This window comes from Protopterus annectens, chromosome 7.part1 (genome assembly GCF_019279795.1).
Source record: "Protopterus annectens isolate FY-2018-M chromosome 7.part1, PAN1.0, whole genome shotgun sequence".
Taxonomy (NCBI): domain Eukaryota; kingdom Metazoa; phylum Chordata; order Ceratodontiformes; family Protopteridae; genus Protopterus; species Protopterus annectens.
Genome location: NC_056740.1, coordinates 66282244 through 66303575, shown reverse-complemented (window position 1 = coordinate 66303575; position 21332 = coordinate 66282244). Strand labels below are relative to the sequence as shown.

The following is a 21332-nucleotide window of genomic DNA, read 5'->3' as shown; positions in this document are numbered from 1 at the left end:
TAAATATACCAACTTTGAGACCTCACTTCAGTGCAGAAAAGGGAAATGTTCCCATTCTGTTTGTACGGAACTGTTGCCTTTCACCTTCAAACTTTTCAAATTTCGATCATATGGTGTTGACCATATGACATTCAAACTTTGAAACATTCAGCAATTTAATAGGGACCCAAAAAAAGACCCTTTTCAGCAGCACAGGATGAAAAGTTCAAGAGTGAAAAAAATGTTGCTTTACATGGTGTTTCTTGTAAGCAAGCACTAGTATAGTTATCTAAAGACTAAGACATATAAATAGCATTTACTTTTAAAAGAAGTATTTTTGCATTATGCTTGTGTACTGTCACAGTTACAAGTTTGCAAGAAATCATAGTAGACAAAAAAATTATAAATATTATGGTTAATTGTAGCATGAGGCATAGGTTGGCAGAATAAAATTTTAGTGTGAGAGGTAAAGAGAGTCAAATAGGGCATAGGTATCAGTTAGTAAAAGAGGAGTGAAAAGCAGTTGTTGGCCATTTTTAATGATGCTCAATGTTGCACAGAATTTAAGCTGGAAAGAAGATTTTAGACTCATGGTTCACTGCATTGTTGATGCAAATCCCCTTCACTTCACAAAGAGGGTTGCTAAAATTTCTGGTGCTATGTGTTAATTCATTTATACATTTTGACTATCTGGTCACTTCAGGAAACAGCATGTTTCCCATCTTGTGAAAGAAAATGTAAACATTTAAATATGGGTTATCAAGAAGGATGAGTGGTCAGATCACTTGCATAATTTATTTATTTACTTTTGTTTACCTGTTAAGTCCAGATGGGCTTAAGCAGTCCTTTTTCACTGGAGGCTTGGGGAGAAAAGCTCCACCTGCAATAGAAACAATGTAAACATAACACAAACACTTCAGACATATAGGTAAGTAGAGCTTTAGACAGGTACAACTATATCAGATTCAAGGGTCTGGCCATATTTATAATCATTTCCAGTAAATTCAAGTTGTTATAAAGGATGCTGGTAACATATTAATGAGTATTGACTAAATAGATTATAATGCTATCTTTCTACAGTATACTTAAGCATGGTGTAGGACTGAAAAGTTAAAAAAGAGAGTAGATTAGAAAAAGAAAGGAAAAATAGAGAAATTGTAATGTCTAGTAGGTAGAATTAGTGGCATTAGCTGAAGTCAGATGCTATAATGAATGGTAAGGAAGAATGGGGTAAAAGATATAAGGCTAGATAAATTATGAAGATCCACTGCTATGATAATGTATATCTAGAAAAAGAAAGGAGAACAGTGGAAAAGGACATGGTTTATAATTTGTATGCTGTAGAAGAACATTCTATACAGGGGGTGAACATAAATACAGCCATGTGCTTTTGTATTTTTTAGATATAGTTTCAGATGATTTTGAAGAGATGGAGATTATCATTTTTTTCTTAGGAGTCATATAAATAGTGTTCCAGAGTTTGGCAGCATAAGTGGAATACAAAGAATCTCTATCAGAGATTTGAATGTGGCAAGGAGGAACTTATCACCTAAATATAAGGTACAATTTGGCTGGAAAAGTCAGACTAAATTATTTAGTGTAGAGCAATTGTTATGATTTATACATGAGATTATGGGCAGCCTCTAGCTGACAGAAGGTAATGTGGTTTGACAGATTAGTCCAGTCTAGGAGTTTTAGGGATAGACAGTGGTGAGCAATGTGTGGGTGATTAGCTGCAAATGTAGCTGTTTAGCAGTGTTCTAGTTTGCTTAGTTGTAAGATTTGTAAGTTTGTAAGTACTGGAGAGGCATAAAGAAAAGTAGAGAGAAGATAGGAAGAGGCAATATTTTTTGAGCTATCAGTAAAAGATAAGGTAATAACACATCAGAATATTTTCTTGAGTCCTGTCAGTGACTGGTGGCAAAGAAATGTCCCAAAATTGTTTGCATGTGCTGAGCACATAGGGAAAAAGCTGAGGTCATTCCAGTCCATCCCAAAAGTCAGTGATTTTAAAGCTCATCAATCTACAGCTGGAAACACCCCACCACCTCCTCTTGAAAGGCACACCTACTTTTGACCGTTGCCCTCAATAGGTCTGACCGCATGACTTGTGCAATCTGTAGCCCATTAGTCCTAATACTAATGAAGTCTCATGACTCTGGTTGTTTGATTTGGTCTCTTCTTTAATATGTCTAAGCAAGATGTTTATACTCCCTGACAAAGATAGCAAATTACTTTCTGCACAGACATTGACACTGCCCTGGATAAAATAGTGATTCTAATGCAAAAGCCACATTAGCATAGGCCCCAAGTGAATACTGTCAATTTGTTGCCTTCCACAGAAACTATCTCATGCATCTAAAAGTACTGATAAACTGCATACAATATTTGTATATTAGAAGGGGTTTAAAACATCTTTGCCGCTATCATTGCTTGGAGTCGCTGGGATAATAAGTGCACTGTAGGCATGCTCTGCTGCATCAATAACTTTTCTCAGAGTGTGATGCTCTCAGAAAGATTTTATTGTCTTCCTGGTCTGCAGTGAAAATAGTTTAAGCTCTTGGATGAGATGCTAATTCCTAGGTGGATATATAAATTTTAATAATATTTATCAAAATCTGTTTTTTAATTAATATTTTCTTCTCTGAGGAACTATTTAGTGCTTTCATTTCTGGTCACACTAATGCTGGTTAGTGTTTCATAAATAAGAGACAGTATGTAGAATGGCTGACACTGCACCGTGAGTATTCTGCATACAGAAATCATGAAGATTAGCATAGCCCAGCATTGTTGTTGTTGTGTCTTTCGGTTTTTAGGGGTCGCCACAGCGGAACTCTGGTCCGCTAATGATTGGCAGTAGATTTTTACGTGCCGAGTTCCCGGCTCTGATGCACAACCTTCAACAAAGGTACACCCATTCACGCGTGTCTCCACACAGAAGACACTCTAACTGAGAATCGAACAGGACAACATCTTACTGTGAAGCGACAACGCTACCGCAGCACCACTGCCGCAGTTAGCATAACCTCCCTAATAGTATTGCTAAACATGTTTGTAGCGGTGGCCTTTTGGTACACTTCACTGAGTACCCTTTCAAGAAAACAAAACATTGTATAAACCTATTCAATTTAATGGGCAAGAAAGTATGCCATTATTTTATCTGGATTCAAACCCACAAGTCCTCTTGTGCAAGGGGACTTCAACTCCCTGCATTTCTTAACAGATAAACTATGAATTCACTTGTGATAGAAAGATAATGCTGTAGAATCAAGTCTACTGATAGGAATGAGCTTGTAGACTTTTAATATGCTGAAAAGCAACACAGTTCAAAAAATGAATACCCATTAATGAGGGTGACTTATAGTAACAGACATAACAAAGACACACACGCACACACACACACACACACACACACACACACACGCACAAATACCTCTTAAACACAGTGGATGGGTATAGGATTTACTATGAATAATCCCCGTATGATTAAGTGAACCTAAACTGTCTAAAACCACAGGAGATTACAACTCAAAACAGCAACACTCCCAAGGTCATATAACACATAAAAATGTTGTTTTGTTTTGTTTTGCCTTTAATGAAATTTCCTGAGCTACATATCTGCTATGTCCAAGGTCACACAAACAAAGAAAAAATGTCGAAAATAAGACAAGTTACCTTCCTGTTCTCTGACTCAGACATTAATTAGCTCATTAACACCTAAGGGGTGTGGAATGTCACACCTCTACCTGCCTACACACTTTGCATTCAACAGCATTTTCTGAAAAATCAACTTAAAAAGCATAAGATAAACAAACATAAACATTCTGTAAACAATTAAAGCTATTAAAACTATACAGATCAGTAAGAAGTATTATTTATAGCGAAAGTAGTCACTGTATTCATAGTCTTTCCATAACTACTATATTATACAATGACTGCTCATTACTGTTCAAAAACAACCACACTGACTGTGTTATTATAGCAATAACCCATGCCTGGGTGTGGGTAATGCGGGATTTAACCACTGTTGGTGTGGTTACCAAACAAAGACAACCGTGGGTAAATCCCGCATTACCCACACCCAGAAGTGGGTTATTGCTATTATACTATGACATTATTTAAGAAAAAAAACAATTACTTTTCTTAAATAATGGCATTGTATAATGCCTCTTTGCTGCCCTTCCGCAGCTGTCTGGCATCCGCGGCAGTTCTGATGTACTGCGCATGCCTACGCAGTACATCAGAGCTGGGGCCAAAAGCAACGGAGAAAGCAAGATCTCCGTTGCTTTTTACATGCTGTGTCACTATGTTAAAGGAGTTTAACATAGCGAGACAGCTTTAAAAAAAGCAACGGAGATCTCAGTTGCTTTTTTTAAACCTGTGTCGCTATGTTAAACTCTTTTAACATAGCGAGACAGTGTTTTAAAAAAAGACTTATACTAATGGAAAAAGTCCGGGCGACCTGACCTTTTTCCATTAGTATAAGTCGATTTACAACGTGCATGCTGGCCAATCAGCGTGCACGTTTTGGAATATTAATAGGGAGTCATGGTATAATGGAGGTTTTCTTCAAAAATACATATAAATATAAATTGATTTAGCTGGCTTTACTAATTTTATATTTGTATTTCTTTTTTTTTTTTCATTAAGACCCCAGGTTGAAATATTAGTTTTATCTTTTGTTTTCTACTGTAATGTGAAATCATAAGCCTGCTTTTTCTTGCTTCTCAGCAGGGTTCACTGTAAGTAATTAAACCTCATTTAGTCATCCTGAGATTATTTGGCTTCAGAGTATCTACAACCTAGAGAAGTCACTAGTCATAATTTTTGCACTCCTAAGGTCACAAAACACAAACTACATTTTATTTTATTTTTCTGAAGGAAATGCCTCTTTACCCTCCTTGACATGAAGGCAAGTCTTCACACTTAAGAACTATTTATATATATATGTAGAGAGAGCGCGAGAGAAAGGGGGGGATAGATACATAGATAGAGATATATAGACAAACAGAGTATATTATAAAACTCAGAGTTGGCAGAATCTCAGAGAAGGAGAAAGTGAAAACAAAAATACAACACTTGGATTATCACTGCTCTAATAGTCTAGCCTCTATGACAGGTTGGCTATGATCTTTTAGGTTCTACATTTGTGAGCATCAATCACCTACCCAGCAACAAATAGTAAGGCTCCCTTTTGGGGAATGTGTATGTTGCTTTTGTCATTCATTTTATGTAGAGCTTTGCAGTTGCTGACCACCTTTGACTGGGCACCCCACAATAGCTTCCTGTTATCATACAAGAAAGCATTTATTTGTGAATTTCAAATGGGAACATGAACAAGTCACTTCTTGTTGCAAATCCACAATATAAAATAAACAAGTAAATAAAGCAGAACTAAGTATGGTTACCTGTGGGCCTTCACTGGAACTTGGAATAAAATATAAAATATGTCCTTATGAATAGAAGATTACATTATTCATGTAAGTGAACTGAAAGCAGCCAGTGACATTTAGACAGAAGGTATTGGAAGACATCTGCTTCAGAGGCAGAATGATTGATTATGTAGAAAGCTTTCAGCAGACTAATTAAAATATGTCTCATAAGAGGGCATTTGTCTAAAGCCCTCAAAACTGAATCATAAAAGTCAAAGTGGGCATAAAATGCAAGACTAAAGCCTGCATGGAAATGATGTGTCACTTGGTTAAATAATTATGTATCTGAAGTAAAATCCTTTCCCATTAATCTAAAGCTATGGTAAGCAAAGAAAGTGTTTCTCTCTCTTACTGTGTTTATACCCCTCTCAGTAAAAACAATGGAAGTAGTGCATTTCTAACCCATAGAAGACTATAGGATTAAAATGAGAAATGAATCAATGATGTTGAAGGAATAAATACTTGTCAATGTAATTTGAATAAGAAATGCTCTAATTTATGTTATTTTTAATCACTGCTCTGTACTGGGATGACTGCATTTGAAATAATGTAGTGCTTCAAATATTGCAGACATAAAACTGAAGAATAATACTTCTGCAAGTTCATGCCCCACAGCAAATAAAAACAAATCACCTTCATTGTAAATCATTGCAAGACCTTTTCAGATGGTTTGCAAAACATTTTAACCTGAGCTAGAGCAGTATGGCTAAGTGCTTTTATAACACAGGACTCAGGTGACTTCTCCAGACAGAACTACCTGAAAAGCAGAAACATTATTTCTGAAATAAAATTTGTTATGCTATAGAGTAATAGAATACTGTAACAGAAATACATCTAAAAGTTATTCAATATTTATTTAATTAAAAATTCAAGTAAAACGCAGCAGGAACAACTGATTGTTCCATACAACAGAATCATTTCCAGGATGCCAGTGAATACAGTTGGCTTAAAAAATACTGAAAACTCCATTTTGCCTGTAATGAACACTTGTTCCACTCCAGGATCACAACTAAGTGTACAATATATTTTCTCTGAAATGTAACTGTCTCAGAGTTGAGTACACGAAGAAGCTGGGTAACAAGTTTGTAAGCATTTTATTCCATCAAAATGGAGAGTGATGGGGATACTTAAGTGGTAGAAAGGCAAACCTGCCTTCATGTTCTTTGCCCAGATAATTCAGCTTATTCAGACAAAATAAATCTGTTCATAAAGTATGTTTATAGGACTCTGTTCTTTCCAAGAATCTTCAGCTGAGTAAAAGACATGCTAACAGCTGCAGGATAAATACTGCTGAAATCAGGCCTAGTATTTTTAGTATACCAAACACATACTAAGTATATTTCTCCGAAATGTAAGACTTAAATCTAGGCGGCGGCAACATTGGAATACATTGCATAGGAATACATTATCTTGTATTCTTGATAATGTATGCATACATATATTAATAAAAGAAGAGAGTTAATGCCTTTTTCTAAATGAAGTGTGAACTAAACTGTTAAAATGTCAGTTTGCAAAGTACATTCGCTTTAAGAATTCCAGCAATGAAAGTTAGAAAAATGTTTAAGTCATGAACTATTAAGTTTTACAATGCTCGGTTTATCTATCAGTCTGTCAATCTATCTATCTTGCTATCTATTCTTAATTTTCAGTATTTTGTCTTTTCATGTATTTACTTTAGGGAATAGGAATTATATGGAACAATATCAATTTTATTGAACTAGTTGTTATGGCAACAGGTTTCATGCTGGACAGGGACATTTCAAATATATTTGAGACTAGGCACATCAACTGAAAGTGACAGAAATGTTTTATTAAATGATTCTGCTGGGGATTATTCTAAACTTGTCTGATAGAAGGATAACAAGTCCCTTGTATTTTTCCAGTACTTGAGCATGGATTTTGCTAAAGATACTAAGAGACTGAAATCTCCAGCTGGCTGACTCAGGAAGCAAACCAGGGAAAACTGTAACCTTCAACTAGTAATATCAGTAATACCACATTTCCAAATTACTGGAAGGAAACAAATGTAAAGAAAGCCGTGCTACCAAACTTTCTCAATGTGGGCGTATGAATAGAGAATGGAATCAATGTAAAGCAAAGGTATAGCACCCCATGACTTTTCAGGTTGAAATTTCAAAGCCCCAGAGCCAGAAAAGCTAATGTCTGAACATGGTACTATTTCATCCACCCCTGGTTCTGGTAGAAATAGAATGATGAATTACAACTAATAGTAGTAATTCTTATTGTTATTCATCTGTTAAAGGCATAATCCATAATCTACAAGTTACAATTTTTATTGGTGCCTTGGGAGCACTCACTGGTCTAGTTATGTGATTTGCTTAGTCAAATAGCATGCAAGATAACGCAGCGGAAATTAAACCTGAGAGTACAGGATTAAACTTGTTAGCAGACTATAATTTTAACCAGAAAAGTCTTTAGACTAGAGACACTGTCTCACATGAAAGTCATTTTACACAATACCTGGCTATTATTTGTGTGTTTGATTATTCAATAGATTGATTGCTTTAGTATACTGGGAACGTCTGGCTGGGCACAAGTCCCATTTTCACTGGAGGCCTGGGAAGAAATGCTCCCTTTTCAGAATGAGTTTTGTTTTATTTTGGATACAATCTTAACCTCTGTGCTAAGTCACCTGATAGTTGGGTCATAAAAATGTAACAAGAGAAATAAAGAGCCACACTTTATAGGGAAAGGGAAGTGAAATCTGTAAAACGGCTATGTTTTTGTCTTAAATAGTCAGTTTAAGGTGTTCTGTTTAGCAAAAATATTTGTGGACCTTGTCATGCTTAGCATACTGAGCTCATAAGAATGGACTGTTTCTTTTGATAGTGGGTTTAAAGTGGTGAGTAACCCTTAAAAAAGACCCACAAAACCTCATATTAAAAGCTCTGCATGCTCTTACAAAAAGGAGGAAAGTGTTATTGCCAGAAATTTGTTTTAGGTATTTTGGTTTATAGTTTGCAAACTTCTATTATTTTTGTGTGTAGGTGTGTGTTCTCTTTGCTTTTGTCTCCTGTCCCCATATATTCTGATCATCAAGCTGGACTTTAGGCCATTTTTTCTGCAATTCGTCTATCCCCAGTACAGGGGTAAGAACAATCAGGAGGGGAAATCATCCAGTAAACAAATGGTAATCTTTGTACTTTTCCAGGCATCATGGCAGGTGGGGCATATTTGTATACATTGTAACCTCAGTCCTTGGCAGGGGGCTTACAACACACATCACCATAAGGGTCACTATGCCTTTTTAGTTAGGTACATATTTGGGTCTATATTATTATCTCGAAGTTACGGAACCTCAAATACAATACGGCCAACACCATATTATTGAAGTTCCATAACTTTGAAAATAAAAAAAAAAAAATTGAAACATCAAATACATAACCTGACGGGTTTAAGCAGAGGTACAAGCCCCCTTGCACCCCCCACACACCCCCTGCTACTTAAATATACAAACTCCAAGATTGTGCTACAATGCAGAAAAGGGAAATCTTCCCTTTCCATACCATACTCCATTAAAGTGTGACCTCGGAGTTGGTATATTAAAGTAGCGTGGGTGTAGGGGATGCAGGGAGGATTTCCCTCCTCCCTAAATACCCTTTTCTTGTTGTTTTTTTTTTCAGGGCCTTATAGAATTCCGATGGTTTAATGGTTTGATCACTAAAGTTTGATCTTTAGTGATTTGAAGCATTAAACTTTCGATATTCTAATATAGACCCACATATTTACCCATGCTTGAATGCATCTGTTAATTTTACATGTGTTCTGAAAAAATGAAGAACAAGTAGAAGGCAGTGTTTTTTAAAGTAAATCATTTTTTTTTCAACTTTAGTGTTTAATGATGGTTTCTCATAATTAGGTCATATGGATCTTTACCTATATATATGAAAACATGGAAGCAGATTAAAACCAGTCTGATGAAGTCTTAAAAGTAAGGTCAAAGCACGTACTGTTTTTAATTCTAATAAAATGTTTTTCAAAGATTTCAGAACTTGGTTATTTGATTTCCACTGTGACAAGTTGCATTTACCAGGGTCTGTATACATTTCATGGGTTTTTGAGGGCTCAGGGCTTTTTTTTTTGTTTTGTTTATATTGAGCAACATTTGATCACATTGATAGCCAAAGTCTGAAGATGTTTGATACTGAGTAGAGTACTGGAGGGACAGACTATCTGGAGTTTAAAAATGCCAAGCTGAAGCTCTAGACTGGGTTCTTCAAGACCCCTATGGGAAATGAGAAAATGTATTGATTGTCACTGCCTGTTACCCAGCAGACAACTGGTAAACCTAGAGTGATATTGGTGTGATTTTTGCATGTTACTAAGAAAAGAACAGGCCTTATTGCAGTCCTGGCAACCTGGGATAAACTACATAATTGAGAGTCACCTGGTTTATGTTGATCATAAATTTTAATTTGCTACTGCTTTTTAAATGCCCCATTTACAGAGATTATTAGAATGTTCCAAACCTAAGAATAAATGTAAACTGTCACTGCAGTGTTGGGAGGTGTTTTTTTTTTCCTTTAACAGGAGTGCTTATATTTACAAGTTTTAAGTCAAATATGAATCAGATAAGATGATTAGCCCATACATTGGACTGCAAGATGAAAGAGCTGAATACAAAAGTGCCTTTTGGGTCTGGTGCAAGTCCGAGTTTGGTGTAGGCTGAATATGACTATGTTACACAGACTGAGGAGGAAATTGATCCATTTTTTAAGTTTACATTCTGATATATGCAATAGGATGCTTGATTGTTTTTCCTAATAAATCCCTGGAATAAGGTTGATGCATAACTGAACAGAAGCTAATAAATCATACAGAAGTTTGATTCTAATTTACTGTTTGCTTGAATCTTTAGGATGAAGTGAGGTTTACAGATTTACTCTTTTTAATTCTTCAAAAGTTTTGATTTTCTAATGCGACAGATATGGATCCCATTTCAATGGGAGGGCACAATTTGAGTTCAAGAAATTAGGGGTCTATATTATAACACCGAAAGTGCATATGTGCGACGACATAAAAGTCAACAAATAATGCACGAAACCTGAAAACAGCGAACGACCATGTAATTGAATTTTTCCCTGGGGAAAAAACGTACGCAGCCGTTTGCTAAAAGAAATAATTTAACACCATAAACAGATGGGGGGTTTCACACACCCACACCCCTCTAACTAAATATACCAACTCCGGGATCGCACTATAGGGAAGGAAAGGGAAACTCTATGAAGCTGGCCAACTATCTCCTTGCCCTATGACATATTCATCAAATCACTTAAATGCAATTCGATGAATATGTGTTGTCGTTTCCGTATTCACTCAGAAGCCTTTACGTGCTTCTGATATAGACACAGAAATTAGTATTGCTTCAGTCTTGGATGTTTCCCAAGAATGTTCATCACAGATCCCACAGTGCACTCAAAATTGCCTCATTCTGCAATTCATATGGAGCTACATATAATGGTGTCATACTTAAGTACCCCTGAAAATTATTTTTTTATTAGCCCTGTTGCTTCTACTGCTATTGTTTGGGTGTCCTTATCCCACATTGTTCTAGTTTCCACTAGGGCAGTATAATTGCAGGGTGTACCTACTTAAGTGATTAATGCTACTTTTGAGTTTTTTCATGGGCTACCATATCTGGCTTGCTTGTTTCTATTTTCTTAACTGTTGGTATTGGATGATTCTATGTGATCAGAACTTCATAATTTTCACTAATTTATTTTATTTGACATTTGTTTACTGGGATGGTCTGACTGGACTAGTGCTCCATTTTCAGCAGAGTCCCGGGAAAAAAGCTCCACTACAAAGTAAATGCATATAACAATATTTAGTATGCAATACAGAGAAAGTATGTAGAATAAACAGAGTACAATATCTAGGAGTGTCTAACTTGAAGATGTAAAAACATTACAATCAGCATGCAGTATTATGGCACCAGTATAGACAGCAGTATAATACAAAAATATGACATTCTGACAATTTTAAATAGCAGTGAAAGGACTTATGTATACGGGAACTCAGATATAAAGGAGCTACTTGGAATTAAGTGGGCAAGGAACAGAGAACTTGGATAAGGAAGGAGTGTAAATGGGAGAGATAAGGGGGAACCCAAGAGAAGGGGAAAGTGGGAGCATGAGTAGAAGGAGAACAGATTTGAATAGAGAGAGAAAAAGCAGCTGTGATGTAGGAGAGCTAGAAGACTGGGCTGTATGATCACCCTGGAGATGTGCAGGAGCAGAGCCAGTTGTTGGTTAAGTGCTCCCTGAGAAGTTGTTTAAACTTGGATGAGTTGGTGGTATTTATGATGTGCTGAGGGACGAAGTTCCAGGTTCTTGATATTTGGCTGAAGAATAGAGAATCACCATAGTTGTTGTTGGATTTAGTGACTTTTAATAGGAATTTGACAGATTATCTTAGGTTTCTATTATTAGAGTATGGTTGTACCAGGTTTTGGAGTGCTGGGCATTTATCAGGATGATATATAATGGTATGGGTAGTAGTTAGTTGATTCTAAGACAAGAAATTAGGTAGTTCAAGCCACTTGAGTATGTGAAGGGCAGCACAGTGGTGAGATTTGTAAGGGGAGTCCATTGCAAATCTGGGGATTTTGTTGTAGCAGGCATGTAGTTTTTTTAAGTCTGTGTTTTTTTTAAGAAGGGTAGACAGTAGATGGATCCTAGCAATTGACTGTGTATTAGTGTTGGTTAGGAATGGCTTAATTCTGTAGATTGAGCATAGTTTTATATGAGCTTTTTTATTGACCAGTGCTAAGTGTTTGTAAAATCTCAGGCAATTGTCAATGGTGACTTCAAGCAGTTTGGTTTAAGGGACAGGTTCAATTTTGGTTTTGTTGGAAGAATATATGATAAATGGGGGAGTATGGTTTTGTGTTTTGTTATTGGTGAAGATCATTAGTTTAGATTTATCTGGACAATTTGGTTGAGGTAGGAGAGAGTGGAGAGTGAGAGAGAGAAAGAAGTAATAAAAGGCAGGGTTAGTAAAAACCCACCTAATGGCTGGTAAGGGAAAGGAGTGGGCCAAGTCGAGTTGGGTGCAATACAAGGAAAATTATAGTTATTTTGGTTAAGGATTTGTGGTTCATATTTCCAGTGCTTGTTTGTTGTAGTGTTTGCACAACCCCCAGTGTCTCTTACGTTTTTTATATACTCTGTCATCCAACAAGTATGTAGTCCACAGTCTTGAACTGCCATTAAGGATTTGTGGTTCATATTTCCAGTGCTTCTCAACTACTTGTTTGTTGTAGTGTTTGCACAACCCCCAATGTCGCTTACTTTCTTTATGGACTCTGTCATCCAAAGAGTATGTAGTCCACAGTCTTGAACTGCCATTAAGAATTTGTGGCTCATATTTCCAGTGCTTCTCAAGAGGGCCGCAGTGGTGCAGCAGTTAGCATTGTCGCCTCACAGCAAGAGGTTCTCAAGTTTGATTCTCAGTTGGAGCGCCTTCTGTGTGGAGAAGACATGCAGGTAGGTGTGAGGGTGAATGGGCATGCCTTCATTGAAGGAGACTCATTTCCAGTGCTTCTCAACTACTTGTTTGTTGTAGTGTTTGCACAACCCCCAGTGTCTCTTACTTCCTTTATAGACTCTGTCATCCAACAAGTATGTAGTCCACAGTCTTGAACTGCCATTAAGAATGTGTGGTTCATATTTCCAGTGCTTCTCAACTACTTGTCTGTTGTAGTGTTTGCACAATCCCCCAATGTTGCTTACTTTCTTCATAAACTCTAACATCCAACAAGCATGTAGTCTACAGTCTTGAACTGCCATTAAGGATTTGTGGTTCATATTTCCAGTGCTTCTCAACTACTTGTTTGTTGTAGTGTTTGCACAACCCCCAATGCCGCTTACTTTCTTTATAGACTCTGTCATCCAAGTATGTAGTCCACAGTCTTGAACTGCCATTAAGGATTTGTGGTTCATATTTCCAGTGCTTCTCAACTACTTGTTTGTTGTAGTGTTTGCACAACCCCCAATGTTGCTTACTTTCTTTATAGACTCTGTCATCCAAAGAGTATGTAGTCCACAGTCTTGAACTGCCATTAAGGATCTGTGGTTCATATTTCCAGTACTTCTCAACTACTTTGTTGTAGTGTTTGCACAACCCCCAATGTCGCTTACTTTCTTTATAGACGCTGCCATCCAAGTATGTAGTCCACAGTCTAGAACTGCCATTAAGGATTTGTGGTTCATATTTCCAGTACTTTTCAACTACTTGTTTGTTGTAGTGTTTGCACAACCCCCAATGTTGCTTACTTTCTTTATAGACTCTGTCATCCAAGTATGTAGTCCACAGTCTTGAACTGCCATTAAGGATTTGTGGTTCATATTTCCAGTGCTTCTCAACTACTTGTTTGTTGTAGTGTTTGCACAACCCCCAATGTTGCTTACTTTCTTTATAGACTCTGTCATCCAAAGAGTATGTAGTCCACAGTCTTGAACTGCCATTAAGGATTTGTGGTTCATATTTCCAGTACTTCTCAACTACTTTGTTGTAGTGTTTGCACAACCCCATGTATGGACTCTGCCATCCAAAGAGTATGTAGTCCACAGTCTTGAACTGCCATTAAGGATTTGTGGCTCATATTTCTAGTGCTTCTGCCATCCAAGTATGTAGTCCACAGTCTAGAACTGCCATTAAGGATTTGTGGTTCATATTTCCAGTACTTCTCAACTACTTGTTTGTTGTAGTGTTACTTTCTTTATGGACTCTGTCATCCAAAGAGTATGTAGTCCACAGTCTTGAACTGCCATTAAGGATTTGTGGTTCATATTTCCAGTGCTTCTCATCTACTTGTTTGTTGTAGTGTTTGTACAACCCCCAATGTCGCTTACTTTCTTTATAGACGCTGCCATCCAAGTATGCAGTCCACAGTCTTGAACTGCCATTAAGGATTTGTGGTTCATATTTCCAGTACTTCTCAACTACTTTGTTGTAGTGTTTGTACAACCCCCAATGTCGCTTACTTTCTTTATAGACTCTGTCATCCAAGTATGTAGTCCACAGTCTTGAACTGCCATTAAGGATTTGTGGTTCATTTTTCCAGTGCTTCTCAACTACTTGTTTGTTGTAGTGTTTGCACAACCCCCAATGTCGCTTACTTTCTTTATAGACTCTGTCATCCAAGTATGTAGTCCACAGTCTTGAACTGCCATTATCCATTATCATCCACTCGTTGTTTGGTTTAAATTCACCTCTCCTTAACCTTTCATGCCTCCAATCTTCATCAACATGTTATTACTCCAGGAGTTCCATATACCTGCTGCTATATTTCTGGTATTTTTATTTTCTTTTGCTTTGGTCCTGTTGTTTTTATTCTTTCTTTTGCCTTTTTTTTCACGGAGGGCACATTCTGTTGCTTTGTGATTCTCATCTACTTGTTGTTTGATTTCCATTCCCACTCTTTTCCAAAATGCTTCTGCTAAACTAGGTAAAGATGTCATCTTAGACGTCTTCTCTTCATGCTTTAGACCTTTCACTATGGTTGGTTCTGATGAGATCCGCAAATGTGCAGTCCCACGACTGTTGACCTATACATGTAATCAGTTTTGAGGAGGCCCGTACTTCCTTCATTCTGAGGTGTATATAATCTTGGCATGCACTGAGTTTTATATATCATTTGATAAGCATGAATCAATTTTGTTGTTTTCTTCTCAAACTGATTCAGTCTATTTGTTGCTAGTTAATTATACCAAAGCTGTACACAGTGGAAAAGCAAGCTGATTTATAGCTTGAACTTTATTCCTAGATGCCAAGGCAGTTCTCAATATTGGCTTTAGTCCTTTGAAGTATTTCTTAGTAAGCTTTGTTCTCATTTGTTTATGTATTATTGCCAGCCCTTCATCTATTCCCAAACTGTTATACACAGCTTCCTTTTCAAGTTCTTTTTTATCATATCCCTGTCCCAGACTATTATTTTCAGGGTGCTGCACATTTTCTGAATATAAATGTTACTTTTCCACATTTTCAAAACTAACCCTCATTCCTGTATCACCTCAGAAAGTTTTATCTTTTTGTAGTTTTGACTTCTGATGCTCCTCTGATGAAGTGTACAGTTTTAAATCATCTAAAAAAGTAGATTATTTGTTTTTGAACTAGGCTGGCTTCCTGAAGTTAAGCTGTAACCATAGCTTAGACTGCAACAACCAAATGGTGTAAGGGCAAGAAAGTGAGCAGCTGTGACAAAGAATCACCTTGGAATATTCCCTTGGAATTTTTATTCCTAAAATAATAATTTACTTATTCTCATGATTTAGCTGCAAAGGGTTTTGCCATTGTTCCAAAATCACCACAATGTAATTGATCAGTCTAAGGTATATCTTACACATCTGTAAACTTTCCATAATCCAAGACTGTGGGGTGCTTTTGAATGTTTTTTTTTTTTTTTTTGTTTTGTAATCTATTGATGTTATATTAGAGGGTCAGCCTAGGTTGGAAGGTTTGGAGACAAAGCCAGAGAGGCAAGATTACATTGGTTTGGACATGTGCTGAGGAGGGATGCAGAGTATATTGGGAAAAAGATGCTAAGGATGAAGCTGCCAGTTAACAAGAAAAGAGGAAGGCCTAAGATGAGGTTTATGGATGTGGTGAGAGAGGACATGCAGGTGGTTGGTGTGACAGAGCAAGATGCAGAGGACAGGAAGAAATGGAAACAGCTGATCTGCTGTGGCAACCCCTAACGGGAGCAGCAGAAAGAAGAAGAAGATTGATGTTGTACTTATACCCTCCTTACAGCTCTCTACTATGGTGTTGTTTAACAATATTGATATTTTATTCCTTTTGATTTCCTTTTATGACCCTTTTGTTCTATTGCTATGATTCATTTTTTTCTGAATGGCTAGGAACTCTATCTATATCAATTCCATTATATAATTCATATATAATCAGAAGAAAAGCTACTTGTATATAGTTCTTAAGGTAGCTTGTAGGTTCGCTCATAAAGAAGACTATAGTTTTTCCTATTGTTAACCAGGGTGGTTTCTGTTTGGTATATGCATATAAGTAATTTTTATGTTGGAACTAAAGCTTTTTGTAAATAAGTCAATAACTTTAGCCAGAAGCTAAGTACTGCATCTGTACCTGGGGTTTTCCAGTTAGGACCCCTTCTTAATTTTATCTGTCTGACTGTTACTTCCTCCCATTTCATATCCTCCATATGAGTGCTTATTGCTGTTTCTTTTAATGTTTCTATCCATTTAGCATCTTTGTTATGTTCAACAGGATCTCTCTGAAATGTAGCAATTTCTTCTTTGTAGGCGGTGTTACTATTACTTTTTTATTGTTTAACAATTCTCCATAAAATTTTTTTGGTCATCAATGAATTCCTGGTCTTGTACTTTTCCTTTATATTTGTCTGCATACCACCTATTTGTTTCCGTTTGTGCTAATGTTCTTAGTTTCTTATTGGAAATAAGGTATGATAGATCTTGCATATTTTTGACATTCTCTGCTGCTTTTACCACATCTATCCTTCTAAGAATTTTTGATGAACTGCTCCCTTTTCTGTATTCTTCTAACAATGATACATCTTGTCTTTGTTTTTCTAAGCTTTGCTTTCATGGTGGCATTTTAATTGTTGCCTTCTTTTCACTTGCTGCTGTATGTTTTTGTTGTAACATTTTATCTGTTATTTGTGTAGCTGCACAGTGGTATATTCTATTTTCTTTTAGTCATATCACACAGATCCCTCTTAACACTCCCTACTATTGTTTTATCAGTTTTTACCAGTATTCTATGTTTTGGGTCTCATTCGTTTTTTTCTGTAATCTTTATTCTATTTTAATATGTCTATCCATCTCTATTAAATCAAGTAGGTCTTCCCTTAGATCAAAAATTTTCTATATTGAGAACATCCTGTTTGCTGTTTTCTGCTCTTTCCCTTGCTATACAATTCTAACTACACTTCATGCATGTTTCCTATAGAAAATTCAAGAACATCCCTCTGTGACATATCTTCTTCAGATGCATCCTGCTCCATCTGGAGACTCATTTACCCATCATTTTGATATATTACCTGTGGTGGAGTTTCTACTGTTTCCTCCTCTTCCCTTTGCTATGCAATTCAAATTGGTATTTCATGCAAGTCTCCTACAGAAAGTTCCAGAACATCACCCTATGGCATACTTTCTTCAAATGCATCTTGCTCCTTCTGTAGACTCATTGGTCATTCAGGGTGCAGTATTGTCTCTGTCAGAGTTTCCGTACTAAATCCTTGATATTTGATTACTGTTTTTGCAGTAATAGTTTTTTTAATTACATTCTATCTTTGTGATCTTATTTTTATTGTGAAATTTACCATATCCAGTTGTCTAACTGTACCTATCTTCAAATGTTGTTGGAGCTGCATTTTTCATATTGATTAAATTGGCTTTCTTCTCTGCATAAATATCGTACTATATCAGATCTCTTTTTCTTTCATTTTTATAACTTTTGTAACCTTTGATTTTTATTCTTTATCTTGTCTCAGTTTATCTGTTACTTCCTTTTCCAGGTGACTCATTGCTTCTTTGTCTATAAAATGTTTAGCTCTGATCTGTTCCATTAATGATCTTAAGTTATTATCTTTTGCTTTTAAGTTTTTCTTGTGCAATTATTTTTTTTCCACCAATTTATTCCTTTCTTTCCTTCCATAACCCTAAACAATTCCACTCCTTTCACTCTATCATTCATCCTTACACTACTAAGAGACCTCTATGTTTCACTGACAAATCATTACTGTCCACAACTAAACATAGCAACAATGCTAGATACTCCCTGTATTCACACTACATTGTTATAAGCTGGAATACCATCCCATTCCACTTAAGAACAGTCTGCAACCTGAAAGTCTTTAAATGAAAACTGACGAAAGGCCTGATAGATAAATGTCTCTGCACCTGCACCACTCCAAGTTAAACTGGTAATAATGTAAGTATATGAATTCATGCCATAACTCTCTGCTGCCCAAAACCTAATGTACTGTTATCATAACTATACTGTCCGCTATCATTTTTTCTTCTTTAACTTCCTTGTGCTTTCTCCTCTCCTACAATTATTTGGTCTGCTTTAACTCTTTATCCCATATTCCTGTGTCCTGGATTTTGAACAGTTCTTTATAGTAACAGATATTCTTATGTAAAACCGTTACAATATAGACATACTGATAATATTGCATTGCATATGCCTACCCGTATTTAGAAAAAAATATTACAACCCATGTAAGTATTATTTTTAATCAAAACTGTTTGTCAATGATGTAACTGATGGCAAGGCTGTTTGAATAATGGGACTGCTTCTCATGAATGAAACTGGCTATAAATGATGAAATAATCCATGTGATATCCATGATGTCTGTATAATGGAACTTTTCTCCCCAGGCCTCCTCCGAAAAAAGGGCAGTGATCTTTCAGACTTTTCTGGTAAACAAATGCCATTAAATAAACAAATATTTTTGCTACTTATCCTCTGTGTAGAAATTGTAGGTTTATTGCGTAATAATGATAATGTGTAGAAATTGTAGGTTTATTGCGTAATAATGATAATGCAATAACAATCTCTTTTTTATCCTCAAAAATCGACTTTATTGTCTCTATGCCTCTTTCTTGATCTATCAGTTTTCTTTTTGTTTGTTTTGTTTTGTTTTGTTTTTTGATTCAGAGTAAGACTAATAGTAAAATGGACTCTGTGCTCTTATAAGTTGTTCCCTGAGTAGATTATGTTGTATACTGGATGTAAGATCACGGAAAAACAAATGGATAAAAACCATGTAATAGAATTTATAACTAAGGTTTGCATAAGTGGTTCTAAGTATTTTGATGGATGACTTTCCATATGCAGTCCATCTGATATACAGGAAACTGAAGGGGTTGTTAACAGTATTTTTGATTACCTGTGTGAAAATCTCAGCATGCCAAGGTCCTTTTAGAATTAAAAAAGGTGATTGTTATTAGAAGGCACAATATGGCATATCAGAAACTTTAAATGGGGTATTAGGTGCACAAATAAAATTACTGTGGAAGGACTTTAATATTATTTGTAGGTATGCACTATATTTTGATTGGAATTTGTATTCAGTATTTATAAGAATTTTAAGGATATTTGCTTGGTTAGGTAGCCTCTGTATTAATCCCTCCCCAGGATTCAATAACGCCTATACTAAGTGTACACCATTCTGAGTGAACAAATAACACAAGCATAACTCAAATCTTCTACGTCCTAATTTTAGTTTTTCTACTGATTTTCTTGCAGCTTTAAATAAATACTGACAGAGATTCATAAAGGTTACCACAAAGTGTAGACTACATATATACTTAACGTATTCTTTCTGAGTGACTACAAAGCACAAAGAATGTTATAAAACTGTTCCTGAATACATATCATGTACACTTAGTGTGCACTTAGAGTAGGCTTTATTGAATCTGGCCCCCTATCTATTTTTGATAAAGGTTGTAGTGCTGCTAATGTCCATTCTGATGATATTTACATGGTTTCTTTTTAGAATTTAGGAGGTAGACATTTGAGAGTATGCTGTATGTATAACAAAATGTGCAAACAAAGCTCACAGTCTTACTTCTGCGTGTATGATGGACAAAAGAATGGGAAATATGACTAGAATGGTATGAGCAACATAAAAAATCTCATGGCATTAACTATATATGTATATTCACCCTTATGTGCTTAACGTCATGAGATTTTTACATAAAATGCGTATCCTACATGTTCACCCAGGTTTGTAAACAAACATATGAAAATTTGGATGTGAGACCTAATCAAATTGACAAAATATAATAACTGTAAGTGAGGGTTAATTTTATACCAGAAAGTATATTATGTATGAGTTGCTATTACATTTATAATGGAATATGTGATAAGGGTTTCTGTGTTTATTTGTGGATATTTTGAAAATATATTTTCTAAATATATTTCAGTGTAGTATACTGGCAAACGTGTATATGGTAGTTTGACTACCATGTGATAGAAACTTTGATCAGAGTTAACAAATTATTTATGATTATTGGCATGGGAGACTCTTCGATGTAAATAGCTTCCCACAATTCAATTTGTGTGCAATTTTTTTTTATGCAATATAACATCTTACAAAGTATTTCTTTGAACATTTGTGAGTATTTGTTGGGCACTTCTTGAATGCTAATTTGTATATCTGAAAACATCCTGAACTTCCTGCTTAAGGTTATTTATTACTTGCTGTTAATATTTACAGTGTTTTATAATTAGAGTTATTAATATTCATTCTAAGGGTAGATAGTCTTCATCTGGTTGCGTACAGTAATTGTGTCGACAGTAGGTGGGTAATAGTATTATATTTTGTACTAAGCTTATTGCAAATGTTTTCAGTTCTTTAAGGTGAAGTGTTTGAATAGTAGCCTGTATATATGTGGTAGAACTGATTTTCAGGATTTATATTAGTTGTTATGTTCGGTTTGATTATAGATTTTTGAGCATAGATTTGTATAGTTTCTAGCAGGGCTCAGCTGGCTACATTTTAAGTTTTTTCTGGTTTACATTATTTTAAATGCATGGTTAAGCCCTGTGTCCTTTATTGTTTGGGTGAGCAATGGAGTTGAGATTATTTACTCTGATCCCTTTTGCACAGCTGTTGCTGAGGGAGTAGTTTGAAGAGTTAGTGTGATGAATGATATGTGTTAGACTTAACAGTTTGCCACTTCACCAGACATTGTCCCTGGGTCATCCCTGAAAAGAGACCATGTGCTCAGTGGGTCTACTTGGTTAACAAATGAGTACTATTATTGCTATTGTTATAATTATTATTATTATTATTATTATTATTATTATTATTATTATTTGATAAGTCAGTGTTTGCAAAGGCTGTATATTGAGTGAGAGACTGTAGTGCTGGGATATACCAGACAATTTCACCTT

The 21332-nt window shown here is 35.9% G+C and overlaps 1 protein-coding gene across 2 annotated transcripts in view; it reads left to right on the top strand.

Annotated features, from left to right (window-relative positions):
- Window positions 1-21332, top strand: part of FAM189A1 (family with sequence similarity 189 member A1) — a 2511558-nt gene that overhangs the window by 2328434 nt on the left and 161792 nt on the right. The window lies entirely within an intron of this gene.